Consider the following 20,860-nt stretch of genomic DNA (forward strand, 5'->3'; position numbering starts at 1 on the left):
TGACACCACCCTCCTACATCACTTACCTCTGACACCACCCTCCTACATCACTTACCTCTGACAGCACCCTTCTACATCACTTACCTCTGACACCACCCTCCTACATCACTTACCTCTGACAGCACCCTTCTACATCACTTACCTCTGACACCACCCTTCTACATCACTTACCTCTGACACCACCCTTCTACATAGCTTACCTCTGACACCACCCTTCTACATCACTTACCTCTGACAGCACCCTCCTACATCACTTACCTCTGACACCACCCTCCTACATCACTTACCTCTGACACCACCCTCCTACATCACTTACCTCTGACAGCACCCTTCTACATCACTTACCTCTGACACCACCCTCCTACATCACTTACCTCTGACAGCACCCTTCTACATCACCCTTCTACATCACTTACCTCTGACACCACCCTTCTACATCACTTACCTCTGACACCACCCTCCTACATCACTTACCTCTGACACCACCCTTCTACATCACTTACCTCTGACACCACCCTTCTACATCACTTACCTCTGACACCACCCTTCTACATCACTTACCTCTGACAGCACCCTTCTACATCACTTACCATTGACAGCACCCTTCTACATCACTTACCTCTGACACCACCCTTCTACATCACTTACCTCTGACACCACCCTTCTACATCACTTACCTCTGACACCACCCTTCTACATCACTTACCTCTGACAGCACCCTTCTACATCACTTACCTCTGACACCACCCTTCTACATAGCTTACCTCTGACACCACCCTCCTACATCACTTACCTCTGACACCACCCTTCTACATCACTTACCATTGACAGCACCCTCCTACATCACTTACCTCTGACACCACCCTTCTACATAGCTTACCTCTGACACCACCCTTCTACATCACTTACCTCTGACACCACCCTTCTACATCACTTACCTCTGACAGCACCCTTCTACATCACTTACCTCTGACACCACCCTTCTACATAGCTTACCTCTGACACCACCCTCCTACATCACTTACCTCTGACACCACCCTTCTACATCACTTACCTCTGACAGCACCCTTCTACATCACTTACCTCTGACACCACCCTTCTACATAGCTTACCTCTGACACCACCCTCCTACATCACTTACCTCTGACACCACCCTTCTACATCACTTACCATTGACAGCACCCTCCTACATCACTTACCTCTGACACCACCCTTCTACATAGCTTACCTCTGACACCACCCTTCTACATCACTTACCATTGACAGCACCCTCCTACATCACTTACCTCTGACACCACCCTTCTACATCACTTACCTCTGACACCACCCTCCTACATCACTTACCTCTGACACCACCCTTCTACATCACTTACCTCTGACACCACCCTTCTACATCACTTACCATTGACAGCACCCTCCTACATCACTTACCTCTGACACCACCCTCCTACATCACTTACCTCTGACACCACCCTTCTACATCACTTACCTCTGACAGCACCCTCCTACATCACTTACCTCTGACAGCACCCTCCTACATCACTTACCTCTGACACCACCCTCCTACATCACTTACCTCTGACAGCACCCTTCTACATCACTTACCTCTGACACCACCCTTCTACATCACTTACCTCTGACACCACCCTTCTACATAGCTTACCTCTGACACCACCCTCCTACATCACTTACCATTGACAGCACCCTCCTACATCACTTACCTCTGACACCACCCTCCTACATCACTTACCTCTGACAGCACCCTCCTACATCACTTACCTCTGACAGCACCCTCCTACATCACTTACCTCTGACACCACCCTCCTACATCACTTACCTCTGACAGCACCCTTCTACATCACTTACCTCTGACACCACCCTCCTACATCACTTACCTCTGACAGCACCCTTCTACATCACTTACCTCTGACAGCACCCTTCTACATCACTTACCTCTGACACCACCCTTCTACATAGCTTACCTCTGACACCACCCTCCTACATCACTTACCTCTGACACCACCCTTCTACATCACTTACCATTGACAGCACCCTCCTACATCACTTACCTCTGACACCACCCTTCTACATCACTTACCTCTGACACCACCCTTCTACATCACTTACCATTGACAGCACCCTTCTACATCACTTACCTCTGACACCACCCTCCTACATCACTTACCTCTGACACCACCCTTCTACATCACTTACCTCTGACACCACCCTTCTACATCACTTACCATTGACAGCACCCTTCTACATCACTTACCTCTGACACCACCCTCCTACATCACTTACCTCTGACACCACCCTTCTACATAGCTTACCTCTGACACCACCCTTCTACATCACTTACCATTGACAGCACCCTCCTACATCACTTACCTCTGACACCACCCTTCTACATCACTTACCTCTGACACCACCCTTCTACATCACTTACCTCTGACACCACCCTCCTACATCACTTACCTCTGACACCACCCTTCTACATCACTTACCTCTGACACCACCCTTCTACATCACTTACCTCTGACACCACCCTTCTACATCACTTACCTCTGACACCACCCTTCTACATCACTTACCTCTGACAGCACCCTCCTACATCACTTACCTCTGACAGCACCCTCCTACATCACTTACCTCTGACACCACCCTTCTACATCACTTACCTCTGACACCACCCTTCTACATCACTTACCTCTGACACCACCCTTCTACATCACTTACCTCTGACAACACCCTCCTCCATCACTTACCTCTGACAGCACCCTCCTACATCACTTACCTCTGACACCACCCTTCTACATCACTTACCTCTGACAGCACCCTCCTACATCACTTACCTCTGACAACACCCTCCTCCATCACTTACCTATGACAGTACCCTCCTACATCACTTACCTCTGACAGCACCCTCCTCCATCACTTACCTCTGACAGCAACCTCCTCCATCACTTACCTCTGACGGCACCCTCCTACATCACTTACCTCGGACAGCACCCTCCTACATCACTTACCTCTGACATCACCCTTCTACATCACTTACCTCTGACACCACCCTTCTACATCACTTACCTCTGACAGCACCCTCCTACATCACTTACCTCTGACAACACCCTCCTCCATCACTTACCTATGACAGTACCCTCCTACATCACTTACCTCTGACAGCAACCTCCTCCATCACTTACCTCTGACGGCACCCTCCTACATCACTTACCTCGGACAGCATGACAACACCCTCCTTCATCACTTATGTCTGACAGTGCAGCATGAGGACACTCTCCTCCATCACTTACCTCCGACAGCATGAGGACACCCTCCTCCATCATTTACCTCTGACAGCATGACAACACCCTTGTCCATCACTTACCTCTGACAGTATAAGGCCACACTCCTCCATCACTTACCACATTGACGATATAAGAGCACCCTCCTTCATCACTTCCCCCTAACAGTATGAGAGCTTCCTCCTCCATCACTTACCTCTGACAGAATACAGTAAGAGCCCCTCCTCCACCACTTACCCCTGACAAGTATAAAAGCCCCAGTGCTGGAGGAAAGAACACCCAGATTTGTGTCACAATTTGCAGGTATGCTTTGCACACTTCCACGTTATGGCAACTTCTGGCTACCTCCACTATATTTTACTTCCACTGTATGTCCAAAATCACAGTCAGAGCTCACACAGGGATCATAGGCATGCGCACGGGGTGTGGCAGGGGTGCCTGGGCACACCCTAATCACTCCATGTGTGTGGCGCACAGTCCCCCGTTTTAATCCCTGGTATTTCACCAAAGCCCTCCTAAAACAAAATAGTAAAATAAATAAATAAATACTTAATAATTTAAATTAAAATAACTAATAAATACATTTTAATAAATGAAAAAATAAAATAATAAAAAATACTGACATCGTCCACTGCTCTACTGACACCATCAGTTTATATACACACACACACACATGCATGTGTGTTTGAGCTTTGGGGTGCACACCCTAATGCAACAGGCTGCACACACCTATGACGGGGATGATGATTGGACACTCAGATACCATTGTGAGAGGCAGTGGAGAGCATCATGTGCTCCCCCATAGTACCCTTACATTTCAGTCTATTCTAATTATCGGTGTTTAGAGGATAAACTGGCAATGGGGGAGTGAGTTGAAGGTAAGTACAAGTAGTAGATGATAGCTGCAATCCAGTGAACCTCGTATTTTAACCACTTGCCTATTGGGCACTTAAACACCCTTCCTGCCCAGACCAATTTTCAGCTTTCGGTGCTCTCACACTTTGAATGACAATTACTCAGTCATGCAACACTGTACCCAAATGAATTTTTTGTCCTTTTTTTCCCACAAATAGAGCTTTCTTTTGGTGGTATTTGATCACCTCTGGGGTTTTTATTTTTTGCGCTATAAATGAATAAAAGACCAAAAAAAAAAAAAACGCATATTTCTTTGCTTCTGTGACAAAATTATGCAAATCATTAATTTTTCTTCATATATTTTGGACACAATTTATACTGCTACATATCTTTGGTAAAAATAACCCAAATTAGTGGATATTATTTGGTCTTTGTGAAAGTTAGAGAGTCTACAAGCTGTGGTGCGAATCGCACAAAATTGATCACATCTGATGTACTGGTGGCCTATCTCATTTCTTGTGACCCAAACAAGCCGGGAAAGTACAAATACCCCCCAAATGGACCCTTTTTGGAAAGTAGACATCCCAAGGTATTTAGTAAGAGACATAGTGAGCTTTTTGATGTTGTCATTTTTTCCCGCAGTTCTTTGCAAAATTAAAAAAAAAATGTCCACAAAATTGTCATTGTAATAGGTTATTTCTCTCACATGGCATGTGTATACCACAAATGACACCCCCAAAAAGATTCTGCTACTCCTCCTGAGTATTACAATACCATATGTGTGGGACTTTTCACAGCCTGGCCACATAAAGAGGCCCAACATGCAGGGAGCGCCATCACGTGTTTTAGGAGCATAAATTATACATCTAACTTGTTGACTACTTATTACACTTTTGAAGGCCCTGGAGCACCAGGACAATGACACGTGACACTGATGACAGATGGCACTGATACGTGGCACTGATGACACGTGGCACTGATGACAGATGACACTAATATGTGGCACTGATCACAGTTGGCACTTATACGTGGCACTGATGACACGTGGCACTAATACGTGGCACTGATGACAGATGGCACTAATACGTGGCACTGAGGACAGATGGCACTAATACGTGGCACTAATATGTGGCACCAATGACAGATGGCACTAATACGTGGCACTGATGACTCGTGACACTGATGACAGATGGCACTGATAAGTGGCATTGATGACACGTGACACTGACAACAGATGGCACATGACACTGACAGGTGGCACTGATGACAAATGGCACTGATACGTGGCACTGATGACAGATGGCACTAATATGTGGCACTGATGACAGATGGCACTATGTGGCACTGATGACACGTGGCACTGATGACAGATGGCACTTATATGTGGCACTGATGACAGATGGCACTGGGGACAAATGGCACTGGGGACAGGTGGCACTGGGGACAGATAGCACTAACAGGTGGCACTGGGGGCAGGTAGCACTGGGGAGGATGGCACTGGGGAGGATGGCACTGGGCAGGATGGCACTGGGGGAGGATGGCACTGGGGCGGATGGCACTTTTTTTTACTTTTTATTTTTTTTAACTTACGGCCGCTGCAGCCGTTCATCTCTCCCTTCTCACACGCTGTCTGTGTGAGGAGGGAGAGCGGCGCTGAGAGATGATCTCATATGTTTACATATGAGATCAACTCTCATTGGACACGCCGATCGCCCTGTAAATGGCCGCTGTGATTGGCCGTTTACAGCGATCTGTGACTGGCTGTGTCCGAGGGACCCAGCCAGCACAGAACTTCCCCGATGCGCGCCTGTGGCGGCGCGCAGAGGGGAACTAAACAGGAGGACGTCCAGGGACGGCCTCCCGGCAGTTAGCGTCCGCTCTGTAGCCGTCTTTCGGCTATAGGGCGGACGCGAAGCAGTTAAAATGAACGCATTTTAAATTTAAAGGAAACCTGCACTGAGGATATTGGAGCCTGCCAATGCTGTCCTTCACTTCTAAAAATACCAATGCCCTGGCAGTAATTCTGATCCAGTGGCTTCACTTTGTTTTTTGGTTACTGAACTGGAACAAGTATGCAAGTTAGTAGCTCTGAGTTTATTATTATTATTGATATTTTTATTTCCGATTATACAGAATTTATATAGCGCAAACAGTTTGCACAGTGCTTTACAACATGAGGGCAGACAGTACAGTTACAATACAATTCAATGCAGGAGGAATCAGAGGGCCCTGCTTGTTAGAGCTTACAATCCAAAAGAGAGGGTCAAATGGTACAAAAGGTAATAACTGTAGGGGATGAGCTGATGTAGAAAATAAAAGTACAGTTGTTAGGTGGAGGCAGAATAGGTTTTTCTAAAAAGAGTTTTCAGGGATCACCTAAAAGTGGTCAGAGTAGGAGATAGTTGGACAGACTGGGGTAAGGAGTTGAGGATGGAAGAGGCTCTTGAGAAGTCCTGAAGGGGAGCATTGGAAGGGTTGATGAGAGAGCAGGAGGTCTTGGGAGAAGCAAATAAAACAATTAGGTTGGTATTTTGAGATAAGGTTAGTGATGTAGCTGGGGCAGAATTGTGGATGGCTTTTAGGACTGTACTTGTAATTGTATTCATTGGGTGAGCAGAAGCCAATGGAGGGATCGGCAGAGAGGGGTAGCAGACACTGAACGGTTGGTAAGGTGGATGAGTCTTTCATGGTTTTCATGCTTGTATTGGGAACTGTACCAGAAAGTATTAGAGCCAGAGAAAGGCAAGTAATTACTATTTCGAGAAGGAGGTCAGCAATGGCAGCCTCTATATCCTTCTCAGTATAGGCTTCCTTTAAGTCAGTTTTTACCATCTCAAGACATTTTTGGTGGAGAGATATAAAGGCCCAAGTTCTCCAGTCAGTACACCTGTCACACAGAGGGGTTCCCAATTTTTTATTGGACTTTCAGGAATTCAGTTTTTAACAAATGCAGAACAAGTATGAATACTCCAGGCTGAACATTCACATTTAGCTTTCTACATACTTTGATCAACAATTGAATTATTTTCCAATCCATCTCTCTGGATAGGAACAATCTATCTATAGTTGACAGCCCCGATCAATTTATTTGCCACATAAGAGTTGGAAGATGTGATTATAAATTATCGATCACATCTCTGTTTCCTCCATGCAATCTCACAATACCTTCAATTGAAGTGTAATCAGATTCATGACCAAAGCATCTCAGTGCTGTCAATTGATGCAAAACCAAGTCTACCCAAGTGGAGGACTTCAGCTGCTGGGACAAATATAAGCATATGAAGGACACACTCCCAAACAAAATCTCACAGGGAGAGAGTCCAATATCCCCTTAGGCATACCTCCCAACCACCCCGGATTCACCGGGACCGTCCCAGGATTTGATGTAAGTCCCGAAGTCCCAGCGAATTAAGGCTGAGTCCTGGAGTCCTTCTCTGGTGGAGGCACACTAGCATGGGCTCCTGTCACTGCCTGCACTTAGCACAAGTGCTCTACTTCCCAAAACTACCCCCCCCCAGCACATGCCTGGAGCTTGGGTTTTGTTTAACCATGCCCCTTAAGCCCCTCCCACTGCAAAGATTGGCCACATCCATTTTGCGCTGCGGCGCCCTTTGCGTGCTGCAGACTTCTACCTCCCTCAAATGTCCCTCATTCTCAAGTTTGAAAGTGGGGAGGTATGCCTTAGGGCAGCCGTCATCAAATGGCGGCCCGCGGTCCGAGTCCGGACCGAGCGGGGCTTCCGCCCGGACCGCTATGCCGCCAGCATATTAAATGACAGCAATCACTGGTTTGCTGGGACCGCGGGTTTCCCTAGCAACCAGTGACGCTGTGCGCATGCGCCCGCCCCCTGCTCCTGGCCGCGTCTCGGAGCTGAAGACACGCACGCTCACAGATAGTAGGGGGTGTGACGTCACGTGCGCGCTCCGCCCCCCATGCTGCCCGCGGTTCCGAATTCCCGGGTCCTGGCTCTCCGACTCCTTGAGGCAGCTTCTGTTGTGCCCTCCTGCAGTTGAGGTATGTGGGCACATAGTGATCATGACTGTATTTGTATATTGGTAATTTGCAAAATGCTGGGCTTTTTTGTAAGGGGCATGGTGATGGGTATATTTGTCATTTGCACAAGGCTGGGCTTTTTTTGTAAGGGGCATGCTGATGGGTATATTTGTAATTTGCACAATGCTGGGCTTTTTTTGTAAGGGGCATGCTGATGGGTATATTTGTAATTTGCACAATGCTGGGCTTTTTTTGTAAGGGGCATGCTGATGGGTATATTTTTTATGTGCACACTGATTTGCATGTTTTGTTAAGGTGCGCCTTAACAAAATATGCCCATCAGTGTGCACTTAAAAATATATCCATCAGCGTGCCCCTTACAAAAAAAGCACAGCATTGTGCAAATTACAAATATACCCATCAGCATGCCCCTTAAAATAAAATGTGTTCATCAGAGTGCCCTTTAGCATAAAATAAGGGTCACGCTGATGGGCACCTTTTATGTTAAGGGGTACTCTGATGGACAAATTTAATTTTACGGGGCACGCTGATGGGTATATTTTTAATGTGCACATCGATGGGCATATTTTGTTAAGGGGCACAACAAAATGTGCCTTACAAAATATGCCCATCGATGTGCACATTAAAAATATACCCACCAGCATGCCCCTTAAAATAAAATTTGTCCATCAGAGTGCCTCCTAACATAATAGGCGCCCATCAGTGTGACCCTTATTTCATGTTAAGGGGCACGCTGATGGGCATATTTTATTTTAAGAGCAACACTGATGGGTACATTTTATATTAAAAGGGCCACTTTGATGGGCAAATTTTAAGTTAAGGGGCACATTTTGTTGTCCATCAGAGTGCCCCTTAATATAAAATGTGCCCATCAGCATGACCCTTATTTTATGTTAAGGGACACCCTGATGTGCACATTTTGTTAAGGGGCACTGTGATGGGGACACCCGATGTAAAGGGGCACTGTGATGGGGACGACTGATGTAAAGGGGCACTGTGATGGGGGCACCCGATGTAAAGGGGCACTGTGATGGGGGCACCCGATGTAAAGGGGCACTGTAATGGGGACACCCGATGTAAAGGGGCACTGTGATGGGGACACCCGATGTAAAGGGGCACTGTGGTTGGGACACCCGATGTAAAGGGGCACTGTGATGGGGACACCCGATTTAAAGGGGCACTATGATGGGGACGACTGATGTAAAGGGGCACTGTGATGGGGACACCCGATGTAAAGGGGCACTGTGATGGGGACACCCGATGTAAAGGGGCACTGTGATGGGGACACCCGATGTAAAGGGGCACTGTGATGGGGACACCCGATGTAAAGGGGCACTGGGATGGGGACACCCGATGTAAAGGGGCGCTGTGATGGGGACACCCGATGTAAAGGGGCACTGTGATGGGGACACCCGATGTAAAGGGGCACTGTGATGGGGACACCCGATGTAAAGGGGCACTGTGATGGGGACACCCAATGTAAAGGGACACTGGGATGGGGATACCCGATGTAAAGGGGCACTGGGATGGGGACACCGATGTAAAGGGGCACTGTGATGGGGACACTTGATGTAAAGGGGCACTGTGATGGGGACACCCGATGTAAAGGGGCACTGTGATGGGGACACCCGATGTAAAGGGGCACTGTGATGGGGACACCCGATGTAAAGGGGCACTGTGATGGGGACACCAGATGTAAAGGGGCACTGCGATTGGGACACCCGATGTAAAGGGGCACTGTGATTGGGACACCCGATGTAAAGGGGCACTGTGATGAGGACACTTGATTTAAAGAAGCACTGTGATGGGGACATCTGATGTAAAGGGGCACTGTGATGGGGGCACCTGATGTAAAGGGGCACTGTGATGGGGCACCCAATGTAAAGGGGCACTGTGATGGGGACACCCGATGTAAAGGGGCACTGTGATGGGGACACCAGATGTAAAGGGGCACTGTGATGGGGACACCCGATGTAAAGGGGCACTGTGATGGGGACACCCGATGTAAAGGGGCACTGTGATGGGGACACCCGATGTAAAGGGGCACTGTGATGGGGACACCCGATGTAAAGGGGCACTGGGATGGGGACACCCGATGTAAAGGGGCGCTGTGATGGGGACACCCGATGTAAAGGGGCACTGTGATGGGGACACCCGATGTAAAGGGGCACTGTGATGGGGACACCCGATGTAAAGGGGCACTGTGATGGGGACACCCAATGTAAAGGGACACTGGGATGGGGATACCCGATGTAAAGGGGCACTGGGATGGGGACACCGATGTAAAGGGGCACTGTGATGGGGACACTTGATGTAAAGGGGCACTGTGATGGGGACACCCGATGTAAAGGGGCACTGTGATGGGGACACCCGATGTAAAGGGGCACTGTGATGGGGACACCCGATGTAAAGGGGCACTGTGATGGGGACACCAGATGTAAAGGGGCACTGCGATTGGGACACCCGATGTAAAGGGGCACTGTGATTGGGACACCCGATGTAAAGGGGCACTGTGATGAGGACACTTGATTTAAAGAAGCACTGTGATGGGGACATCTGATGTAAAGGGGCACTGTGATGGGGGCACCTGATGTAAAGGGGCACTGTGATGGGGCACCCAATGTAAAGGGGCACTGTGATGGGGACACCCGATGTAAAGGGGCACTGTGATGGGGACACCAGATGTAAAGGGGCACTGTGATTGGGACACCCGATGTAAAGGGGCACTGTGATTGGGACACCCGATGTAAAGGGGCACTGTGATTGGGACACCCGATGTAAAGGGGCACTGTGATGAGGACACTTGATTTAAAGAAGCACTGTGATGGGGACATCTGATGTAAAGGGGCACTGTGATGGGGGCACCTGATGTAAAGGGGCACTGTGATGGGGCACCCGATGTAAAGGGGCACTGTGATGGGGACACCCGATGTAAAGGGGCACTGTGATGGGGACACCCGATGTAAAGGGGCACTGTGATGGGGACACCCGATGTAAAGGGGCACTGTGGTTGGGACACCCGATGTAAAGGGGCACTGTGATGGGGACACCCGATTTAAAGGGGCACTATGATGGGGACGACTGATGTAAAGGGGCACTGTGATGGGGGCACCTGATGTAAAGGGGCACTGTGATGGGGACACCCGATGTAAAGGGGCACTGTGGTGGGGACACCAGATGTAAAGGGGCACTGTGATTGGGACACCCGATGTAAAGGGGCACTGTGATTGGGACACCCGATGTAAAGGGGCACTGTGATGAGGACACTTGATTTAAAGAAGCACTGTGATGGGGACATCTGATGTAAAGGGGCACTGTGATGGGGGCACCTGATGTAAAGGGGCACTGTGATGGGGACACCCGATGTAAAGGGGCACTGTGATGGGGACACCCGATGTAAAGGGGCACTGTGATGGGGACACCCGATGTAAAGGGGCACTGTGATGGGGACACCCGATGTAAAGGGGCGACACCCGATGTAAAGGGACACTGTGATGGGGACTCCTGATTTAAAGAAGCACTGTGATGGGGACATCTGATGTAAAGGGGCACTGTGATGGGAACGACTGATGTAAAGGGGCACTGTGATGGGGGCACCTGATGTAAGAGCACGGTGATGGGGACAATTGATGTAAAGGGGCACTGTGAAGAACACACCTAATTTAAAGTGCAATCAGATGGGCACATCTGATCTGGTGGGGACACCTGATGTAAGGAGGCACACGTATGGTGACATCTAATGTAAGGGGGCACGCTGATGTGGACACCCTATGTAAGAGGGCACCTTTATATAATGGGGCACTCTGATGGTGACAAATTGTATAAGGGGGCACACTGATGGGAGACACCAGCTGTAAGGGGGCTTTCCATTGCAGAAACCTGATGTAAGTGGGCACTCTGACAAGAATGCCTGATATAAGAGAGTAGTCTGCCTTTGGCAACTTATTTTGGGGGTAGTCTGATGGGGCAATGAATTAATGAATTAGGCTGCGTACACACGGGCGGATTATCCGCCCAACTAAGTTCGTCAGACAATCCGACAGACAGTCCGTTCAACTTTTGAATGAACGGACTTGACCACACACGATGAACAGACAGTCCGCTGAAAGCTTGCGCGATGACGTGTACGGCATGTACGACGGGACGAGAAATTCGACGTCCAATACACTGCAATGCAACCTTCGCCGTGTAAATCCTTTCTGAGCATGTGCCAAACTTAGTCCGTCGAACTAGCCTACTCACGAGCGGATTGTCCGCTGAAACCAAGTTTGGACGGACAAAATTACGGAAATTCCGAAAGACTTAGTCCGTCAGACTGTCCGCTGAAAAAGTCCGCTGAAGCCCACACACGAGCGGATTGTCCGCTGAAACACGGTTCAGCGGACTAAGTTGGACAGACAATCCGCCCGTGTGTACGCGGCCTTACTCTAATAGGGGCAACTGATGTAAGAGGGAAAACTAATAGGGACATTTACATTTACAGAATATTACCAAAGTGTGTGGAGGAAACCGTAGCAAAAGTGACCGAGAGCATGGCTTGTGCCAAGAAAAGGAAGGTAGACACTGAAAACCGAGTCTTCAAAGATGAATGGACAGACCAATATATGTTCATTCTTCCTGTGGGAAGTTTAAAACCAGTTTGTCTGATTTGTTGCGAAACCGTGGCATTAATAAAAAGTAGCAATGTGAAGCGTCACTACGAAACAAAACACAGCTCGTTTGCGCAAACATATCCACAGCATTCTGAGGTAAGGGCACGTAAAATAACGGAACTGAAAGCCCAGTATGACAGATCTACCAAAGTCCTCTCACATTCATTTACAGCCCAGCAGCGTGCAAATGAATGTTCACTTAAAGTAGCATGGATTTTGGGGCAACACAAAAGACCATTTACCGATGGTACATTTGTAAAGGAGTGTTTGAATGCTGTTGCTGAAACTTTACTTGAGGGTAAACAAAAAGATGAGCTGTGTGGAAAAATCAACCAGATCCCACTGTCGGCGTCAACAGCAACAAAAAAGACTGAAATATTAACAGAGGATGTTTTGGGACAACTTGATGCAGCGATTCAGAGTGCAGTATGCATTTCTTTAGCCATTGATGAATCAACGGATATAACTGATAATGCCCAGCTTTTGGTGTATGTAAGATTTTTTCACAAAGAAACAAAAGAACTTTGTGAGGACCTGTTAGGTGTAACACCACTTGAGACGCACACAAGAGGACAAGACATATACGAGGCCATTAAGGAGATTCTGAGAAAGAGGAAGATCGATCTGAAAAAGGTGGTCTCGGTTACCACAGATGGTGCCCCTGCCATGGTAGGAAAGGAGAGAGGAGCTGTGGCACGACTGAAAGAGGACAACCCTGACCTTATTTCTTACCACTGCATTATTCACCAGACTGTCCTGTGTGCCATTCTATCGGACAAGTTTGCAGAAATCATGGACACGATGATGAAACTCATCAACTTCCTCAGAGTATCCTCATCCCATCAACATCGTTTACTAAGAGAGTTTCTTAAAGAAGTTGAGGCAAATGCAAATGACCTTTTACTTCACAACAATGTTAGATGGCTAAGTAAAGGCAATGTATTGGAACGCTTTTGGTCCATTCGAACTGAAGTAGCAGCTTTCTTAGTGCAACTCAAAAGTCAGAAAGCAAGACAGTTTTCACTGTTTTTACAAGATGAAAGCACAATGGAAAATATCGCTTTCCTAGTGGACATAACATCACACCTTAATGAACTCAATGTAAAGCTCCAAGGCAAGAACAATTCCATCTGTGATTTGATGACCGCTGTCCGCTCCTTCCAGAGAAAACTGGATTTGTTCAAGGAAGATCTGCAAGGAGAGTGCTTGCATTTCACAAAGGTGAAAGAACAGATTCAAGGAAAGAGAGATGTTTCTTCTTTTGTTGACTTCATAAATAAACTCATTGGAAACTTCAGTAAAAGGTTTGATAGCTTCAGTCTTGGACATCAGATCCTCCTGTTCATTCACAATCCATTCCTCATTAAAGATGTCAGAGTGTTTTCAAAGGAGGTGATGCAGACCTTCAAGTGGGCACATGAGGGATCTCTACAGACAGAAATGATTGACCTGCAAACAAATGTCGCACTAAGAGAGCACTTTGAAGGAACTGATCCGGCTAACTTCTGGCTACAGACTGTGCCTGAGACTGATTTCCCTTGTCTAATCAAGGTAGCACTACACACCTTGACCATGTTTGGATCTACATACAGCTGTGAGTCAGCTTTCTCTACTATGAACATTATTAAAACAAAGTATCGTTCCAGGCTCACCAATGAGCACCTACATATGTGCATGAGAATGGCAGTAACTCAATTTAAGCCAAGATTCAAACTACTGGCAGGACAATCAAAATCCCATTTTTCTCACTAGACAGGAAAGTTTTTTGGGTGTTAAAAAAATTGAAATAAAGTCAGAAGGTGCTTCTTTTACTTGAAAAATGGATGTGCTTTTTATGTTTTATTAAAGAGTTATGGATTTGCTTCCATGTTTTTTTTGTTAAAAATAGTTGTTTGTTTTCCTTACAAAGACAAGAGCAAATGTAAAGCTATCCTAGTTCCAGCTGTCCACATGTTTAATATTGTAACTGAAACTTGACAATAAATATTGTTGAAATGCTAAGGAAATTGTCCATTTCTCATGTTTTTGATAGATATACAGTGACTACAATCTTTCTGAGTCATAGCGCAGACTTCAGATTCGGACCTCGGCCCAAAGAAAATTTTGGCGACCGGACCTCCTTGAATTTTAATTCATTACCCCTGCCTTAGGGGATTCAAAGACTAGAAAAATATAGCCTGAATGTCTTTATATATATTTTTAAGCCCTAAGGGGATATTGGACTCCCTCCCTGTGAGATTTTGTTTGGGAGTGTTTTGCTTACTTGCTTATATTTTGTCTCAGCAGCTGAAGCCCTCCACTTGGCTCTCACAGAGAATGCTGCTGATCTTTTAAGGTTTTTGACAAACTCATTTATGTGTTTTTCTCCCCAATTCCAGATCCTAAAAGTTTGGAAAGGTCCCATAAACTAAAGTCAGATGACTTGTGGATTGTTAAGAGACATTTATATATAAAGAAATGTTTGGAGACACAATACATATATTTCAAGTACAGTTGACAAAACTTGAAGGAAAAGTCACCTGGATCCACACTAAACACTGCAAAAATGACAGAATGAAAGTATCTCTATGTTTGATTTGTTTTCCTCTTGGAATCACAGTCTGGGGTACTATTTATTCACATGCTTTAATTGTAAGGGATATAAATATATATACAGTATCTCACAAAAGTGAGTACACTGCTTACATTTTTGTAAATATTTTATTATATCTTTTCATGTGACAACACTGAAAAAATTACACTTTACTACACTGTAAATTAGTGAGTGTACAGCTTGTACAATGACTTGTACACACGGTTGGACATTCCGACAACAAAATCCATCATATTTTTTCCGACGGATTTTGTGCCAAACTTGTCTTGCATACACACGGTCAGACAAAGTTGCGGAAAATCCGATTGTTCTTAACGAGGTGACGTACAACACGTACGTCGAGATTATAAACGGGCTAGTAGCCAATAGCTGTGTTCTCTTCATTTATTCTGAGCATGCGTGGCACTTTGTCGGTCGGAATTGTCTACACACGATCGTAATTTAAGCGATCGGATTTTGTTGTCGGAAAATTTTAGATCCTGCTCTCAAACTTTGTGTGTCGGAAATACCCATGGAAAAAGTCAGATGGAACCCACACACGATCGGATTTTCCGACAACGCTATCCGATCGCACATTTTCCGTCTGAACGTCCGACCATGTGTACAGGGCATTACAGTGTAAATTTGCTGTCCCCTTAAAATAACTCAACACAGCCATTAATGTCCAACTGCTGGCAACAAAAGTGAGCACACTCCTAAGTGAAAATGTCCAAATTGGGCCACTATTATTTTTCAGAGCTTCACAGGTTGCCACTGGAGTCCTCTTCCACTCCTCCATGACGATATCACGGAGCTGGTGGATGTAAGAGACCTTGTGCTCCTCCACCTCAATAGTGTTTAGGTCTGGAGACATGCTTGGCCAGTCCATCACCTTTACCCTCAGCTTCTTTAGCAAGGCAGTGGTCATCTTGGAGGTGTGTTTGGAGTCGTTATCATGTTGGAATATTGCCCTGCGGCCCAGTCTCTAAAGGGAGGGGATCATGCTCTCCTTCAGTATGTCCCAGTACATGTTGGCATTTATGGTTCCCTCAATAAACTGTAGCTTCCCAGTTCCGGCAGCACTCACGCAGCCCCAGACCATGACACTCCCACCACCATGCTTGACTGTAGGCAAGACACACTTGTCTTTGTACTCCTCACCTGGTTGCCACCACACACGCTTGATGCCATCTAAACCAAATAAGGTTATCTTGGTCTCATCAGCCCACAGGACATAGTTCCAGTAATCCATGTCCTTAGTCTGCTTGTCTTCAGCAAACTGTTTGCGGGCTTTCTTGTGCATCATCTTTAGAAGAGGCTTGCTTCTGGGATGACAGCCATGCAGACCAATTTGATGCAGTGTGCGGTGTATGGTCTGAACACTGACAGGCTCGTTCATAATTGTTGGCCAACAATTGTTGGGCTGTGTGTATGCAAGACAAGTTTGGGGCAAAAGTCCACGGTTTTGTTGGCGAACAATCCGATCGTGTGTGCGCGAGGCTTTACACTGTGAACATGCTTACAGGAGGGGAGAGAACAGGGATGATCAGTATGCTTTTATATTGCCTAATTAGCTGGCTGGATGAGTAATGGAAGCAGAAATTCAGTAACCATCTTTTCCTAGCTGGATGCCTGAACCTGTAAGATAATATATTTGGGATCCTAATATTAATACTAAATTGACTTAGCCTGGAGTTTTGCTGTAAAGATCTCCATATCCATGATTAGCTGATGGTTGCCCAATTTAGGAAATCTCAGGGCTGGGACTGGGTGATGGTTGTAATGTCCTTATTGTAAAAAGCCTCATATGATAGGAGTACGTATTTTTGTGTTGCAAAAGCTTATTTGGTAGTTGGACTAGCCATGTACTTTCAGCAGCTATCTAATGCCCAGCAGAGCACTTCTCTAATAACAGTAATTATTTCCTGAAAAGAACACCTGCACTTGCGCAAGACACAGGTCAGTGGCAGCACAACAGATGGTTAATATGGAATGCAGATGGCTTCCCATTCCCAATCCATTATAGCTATACACAGGAACCTATTGCTTCTACATTTAAAAATAACATTTTTAATTAACCTTCAGTGACAAAGATGCTTTGCATATATTTATCGGCTGTCCCTTATTCAGAAACCAGTCCACGCTTAAAGATTGCGATTTTTTTCCATTAGGAATGTCCAAATTTAGAATAAGGGCCAATTCACTAAGCTGTATAAATTATTGTATAGAATATATATTTTTTCCCCGTGAAATAGCAGCTTCTAATCCAACAATGTTCTCGTACATCGCTGGATAGGAAGGGTGATATCTCGGGAATCACTGCAGTTACAGCAATGACCAATATATATTTTTTTAGGGCCGATAATTCCCTTCTCTAAAAGTAATCCTAGCAGCTATAGAGCAGCTGGATTACTTTTACAGGCAGCGGAAGGGGGTTTCACTCCTCTCCCACCTGTATGCAACACCTAACGCCACTGATCAAGGGTCGTCTTCAGCCAACCCTCTGGTAGTTACTCCTACTGTGGTGATGCCCCTTCCGGAACCACAAGTACCAACACCAGAACGCTTCTCTGGTGGCTGCCTTGCTCTCCCGAATGATTTGGTAGCGCGGTAAGGATGCAACTGGCGGCATCTGGTTCTTGGGACACAGTGAGAGGAGCTGATGTTGTTCTTCCCACTGTGTGACATCAGAAATCAGATACCTGACTATTACCAGCCAGAGAAGCAGCCGATCAGACCAATCTGTGTCTGATCGGCTGCACTGGAGGCCAGAGAAAGATCTGGGGTCTAATAGACTCCATATTTCACCATAAAGAGGACCAGTCATGGCCCACGCTATCACAAGGGATGTTGTCAGGGGAGGGCTGGGCCAGGGGGCAGGGATGCAATTGCCCCCTGGGCTGCTCTGATATGCGGTGGCAAAGGCTGCTGTGTCGTCAGCTCAAAACCGCAACATGCACAGTTCTTGAGCTGGCCAAGTCCAGTACTGTGAGCCAGCGATGTCTTCATGTCAGGGCTGACAGTCTGTGTTACACAGCACAGCCCCGCCCAGCCCTCCCTACTCCACACCATTGGCTGGCAGAGGCTGGACCTGCTCTCTGCTCAATCTGAGCAGTTGGCTGGAATCCAGTGAGGCTCCTGGGAGGCTGGGACCATCCAAGTAAGTGAGCTCCTCCTCTCTCCTCCTCCCTGCAGCCAAAGAGTTTTTTTCTAGCAGCCTGTGTCAGTACCTTGCGCTCCTAGGGCTAGGTGGTATGATGAGGGCTCTCACTGACATGCTGCAGTTTGGCTGCAGTGCTGGTGTACTGGCAGTCATCCTGCATGTTGCCCCTGGGACATAGAGGATGCACATTTTTACTGCATGTTCTGAAAGTGCACAAAACGTCCTGCATGCTGCATGTTTGGTGCACTTTCAGAACATGCAGCAACAATGAGTAACCTAAAAGAAGTCTGAGGGGGTGTGACACCCGCCAGTACACCCGCACTGCAGCCAAACCACAGCACACCACTGTGAGCCTAAATGCTTGTATTCACTTGCAGCAGCCACTGCCACTCCTCTGAAAAGTGATCCATGCTCAGGTCACTTTTCAGAAGCATTTGACAGGCAGTGAATAGTTGATATCACATTTCATCCCTGCCTGCTTTAAGCCCCCTAAATGCCAATCCCTGCAGGTAATGACACAGTTCACTTTGAACTCCACCTTATTTCCATTACTCTCTGTAGGTATTAGATGTGGTCTCACCTTTTTGTTTGCACATCTAATACCAAAGGGTACTTTCACACTGGGGCGATGGGGGCGGTAGTGGTACAGCGCTGCTCGTTTTAGTGGCGTTTTATCATTGTTTTAGTGGCGCTAGCGGGGCACTTTTAACCCCCACTAGTGGCCAAAGAAAGTGTTAAAAAGGGCCGTGTTGCATTCATTTCAATAGGCTGGGCGAGGTGCCCCAATAATGCTGCTTGCTGGACTTTTCAGAATGTCCTTCAAGCGCACCTCCCCAGTGCGAAACCTGGGGTGGCATAAGAAGCGCTTTACAGGTGCTATTTTTAGCACTAAAACGCCTGTACAGCGCCTTCAGTGTTAAAGGACCCTAAAGAGAGTTCTGGAAATAAGGTGGAGTTCAAAGTGAATTTCTACACCTAAGTGGAGCCCCACTTTCAGAAGATTTGAGGATATTATTAAACCCAGAGACTGGTGGACTTAGGCCACAATAGACAGATTGAAATTCTGCCGGTTCAGCAGACATTTCAATCTATCTCTGTGCAGACTGGTTGTACAGAATTTGACTCCATCAACTGACACTACAACCAGCATGTCTTTATGTTTTTTTAGCGATCAGTGCTGGCTGCTATAGCTGCCAGCAGTGATCACTGTATTCTGATGGCTTGGAAACTTTCACCTCAGAGCACACACCGACACACGGCTCTTACGGAAGCTTGGTAATTCAAGTTCTGGGCTTCCCTAACATTACAGCTCTGTGGGGCTGTGACCAAGTCTGGGCAAGAGCTGGGATATGACATTACTTACCTCATATCCCTGCCACTCCTAAACCTGCTCCACTGCAGCACCAGGCCCATAATGCCCTTAATCTGGCCTGTGCTCCGGCATGCGCCTGCATGTGCATTTCTTACTATCCGCAATTGAGACAGGAGGAACCTGCACCCTGGTGAATCTGGTGTTAATGCCGGGGAGACAGCAGGACTTGCGTGTTTAGCCTGCTGCGCTCACTGTGACTCTCAGCTACTCTGCTTGCTTGGCTTTCCCAGTGGTGTGGTGCTCACTCACCAGAGAAGCTCCGGACTCCACAGGTAGTGCTTAGTGTGGTGGCAGTGACAGCACAGTCTTTAGTCTTCATCTTCCTGCAGTCTCATTGGTCTGTGTACTGGGTGTGGGGAAGGGGCCAGCTCTTTTTCTCAGTCTCTCTGGGGGCAATCATGCTGTCTCTTTCTGAGAGACTGCTCCATTCTCTGAGAGACTGCTCCACTTCACTCTGCCTGTACAGAGACTGACTGCTTCACAGTGCCTGCACAGAAAGTGACTGCTCTCTCTGTGCAGACAGTGTGAAGCGAAGTCTGTGCAGGCAGTGTGAAGCAGGGTCTCTCTCTATGATGGCAGTGTGAAGCGGGGTCTCTCTCTGTGCAGGCAGTGTGAAGCGGTCTCTCTCTGTGCAGGCAGTGTGAAGCGGTCTCTCTCTGTGCAGGCAGTGTGAAGCGGTCTCTCTCTGTGCAGGCAGTGTGAAGCGGTCTCTCTCTGTGCAGGCAGTGTGAAGCGGTCTCTCTCTGTGCAGGCAGTGTGAAGCGGTCTCTCTCTGTGCAGGCAGTGTGAAGCGGTCTCTCTCTGTGCAGGCAGTGTGAAGCAGTCTCTCTCTGTGCAGGCAGTGTGAAGCGGTCTCTATCTGTACAGGCAGTGTCAAGCAGTCTCTCTCTCTTTGGGGCAATGTGGAGCAGTCTCCCTCTCTCTCTGTACAGG

The 20,860-nt window shown here is 47.2% G+C and overlaps 1 protein-coding gene across 1 annotated transcript in view; it reads right to left on the bottom strand.

The window, feature by feature from the left end:
- FAM124A (family with sequence similarity 124 member A) overlaps positions 1-20,860 on the bottom strand; it is a 178,376-nt gene that overhangs the window by 146,824 nt on the left and 10,692 nt on the right. The gene's annotated exons all lie outside the window — the stretch shown is intronic.

This window comes from Lithobates pipiens, unplaced genomic scaffold, assembly GCF_037356315.1.
Source record: "Lithobates pipiens isolate NorthernLeopardFrog02 unplaced genomic scaffold, aLitPip1_a1.2 Scaffold_16, whole genome shotgun sequence".
In the NCBI taxonomy this organism is placed as follows: Eukaryota; Metazoa; Chordata; class Amphibia; order Anura; family Ranidae; genus Lithobates; species Lithobates pipiens.